Here is a 2,210-nt window from a genome sequence, read left to right on the forward strand (position 1 = left end):
TCCCACTCTCTCTCACTCTCTCTCGTGTTCGCGATCGAAAACAACAGATCGCCTAATGGAGAGAAAGAGAGAGAGAGAGAGCACTGACTCGCCGTACTCCACCTTCGCGGTCGCGTCGCCTGTCCGAAGGGTCGAAAAATTCGGAAATCGTGCTGTTGTCCCTCGGACGGTTCCGGCGAGCACGAGAGACGAAATCTGAGCGGAGGCACTCGTTCGGACCTCGTGTCGTATCGAACTGTGCGAGGTCAATGGCGTATTTATGTTTGTTTATTATGGTGGCGGTTCTTCCGGAAGCGGAGCTGGAGTCGCCTGGAGGAGCCGGCGCTCCTCCTCGTGCGACGGCGACGGCGACGACGACACGCGCGTACCTCCGCGATACCATCAAAAAAGGTGCGCGAAATCAAAACACAAACACAATGAAAGCCAGCAGCTATACTCACCGCTCCGCCTCGCGCGTTGTCCGTTGCACCCGTGCTCCTTCCACCGCGTGTCTTCACCGTCTCTCACCACGCTCGTGCCACCCCTCGGGGTAATCCACGGCTGCACGACGCGTTCGGGGGAGGAGGAGAAGGCCAGGACACTCCGGGGACGCGGCAGGTCCTCAGCGATCGTAGCCTGTCGTCGTACGGCGCGTCTCTCCCGCGAACACGAAACAACCGGTGGCGGCCACACGGCGCATCGCGCGCGCACGACGACGCTCGACTCGACGACGAGATGCACCCACGGTACCACGTACTGACAGCTATCGCGCGCCGTTCATTATCTCTCGGCGGGGAAGAGAGAAGAGAGAAGTCCACCTTCGTCTGCGCGCTCGCGCCGCTCGCGACTGCTCTTGCGCGACCGACGGGACTACCGACCGGCCGGCGACGGAACGGCGGCCGATACGCACACCGCACGCTGCCCCCCGCGTCGTCGCTACCCGAGAGTTCCCGACGACCTCGCGTCGTCGCGCGAACCGTTCGGCCAATCGAACGTCGCCGTCTCGCTTGTGTTGCGATTCTCCTCACTTGCATGCAACTCTGCCATAACGTTCCGGACGTGACGTAGGCGCGCTGACTGATGTCCCTGACTTGAAAATGAGGTTTCTCTTCTTCGCCGTCGAGAAATAAAAGAGTGACACGGAATAAATGCGAATGGCTATTGTTTTTATTGTTAATACAACTCACCTGTTGAGAGTTTATTATTTGTCGTCATCTCGAGGAAAGTACGTGCGCCACATTCAAACGAGAAGAGAATTCCATTCCTCTGAAATAGCTCCTGATAAAATAGAGAACACCTCTTGCCGTTATACATATAGAGAATAATTTCACGAATGATCCAATTACTTGTCGAAGAAAATTATTAGGCAATAATTAAAACTTTTTTTATCAAAAGGAATTTATGAACAATGGTACGAAAATAATATATATAAAAATATGAAAATCGTATTTATTATGATACCCTGGATCACCTTTTGTCCTAAAGTGCGCCTTCTAAAGATACTTAATTCTATCAATATAAAATCAAAGAATTCGAAAAAGATAAAGAGTAAATTAAATTGAGATTAGAGTTAATCTAGATTAAACTTTCTATCTCGCTTTCATCAAACTTCAAATGCGTATTATCTATTTCATTTTAAGTATAACAGGTATACATTTATAATTTAGCTACAGAGAACATCAGATAATATTGTTAATCTCTATAATAATTGAATTATGAATTAATTGCTCACGAAAATCACGAAATGAGATACAATTAGCATCTCTTTTCATCTCAAATATTCAATAAAATAAAGAAATTATATGAAAGTTATTTATAAATGATTATGTACAATCGTAAAAATATATACAGATACAAATGATAATAATATAAATTGTAATATTTTCTCAATAATAAATGTATGTTTAATATTACGAATTTATTTGAGGCATACGATTGCTAATTCAATTCTATAAAGATCTTTGTAAATCTGTTTAATTTCGCTTTATAATTGCAGTATAATACGTTTTACGTTTTCAAACAGAACTAAATAATGAAAAAGGAAACGATCCGAGTTAAGCAAAAAATGTACGTACGTGCGACTGAAATAAACAGATCGATAACAGGATTTCACGGATCTTTTTTCGCGTTTAATGTTTAATAATCGTCGGAATGGAAGAGGCCGCGTGTGTGTGTGTGTGTGACTCGGGGCAAAGCGAGAGCGAAGATCGACGAACGAGGTGTAGAAGGTA

General features: G+C 45.4%; 1 protein-coding gene across 2 annotated transcripts in view; it reads right to left on the minus strand.

The window, feature by feature from the left end:
• The window catches only part of LOC105448630 (tyrosine-protein kinase Src64B), a 43,699-nt gene extending 43,176 nt beyond the window's left edge, over positions 1–523 (minus strand). For both annotated transcript variants that reach the window (XM_011687313.1, XM_011687310.1), the window contains exon 1: positions 441–523. The gene's annotated coding sequence lies outside the window, so the exon portion shown is untranslated. The remainder of the gene's footprint in view (positions 1–440) is intronic.
• Between the last annotated feature and the right edge of the window lie 1,687 nt (positions 524–2,210).

This window comes from Wasmannia auropunctata, unplaced genomic scaffold (assembly GCF_000956235.1).
Source record: "Wasmannia auropunctata unplaced genomic scaffold, wasmannia.A_1.0 LD336083.1, whole genome shotgun sequence".
Taxonomy (NCBI): Eukaryota; Metazoa; Arthropoda; class Insecta; order Hymenoptera; family Formicidae; genus Wasmannia; species Wasmannia auropunctata.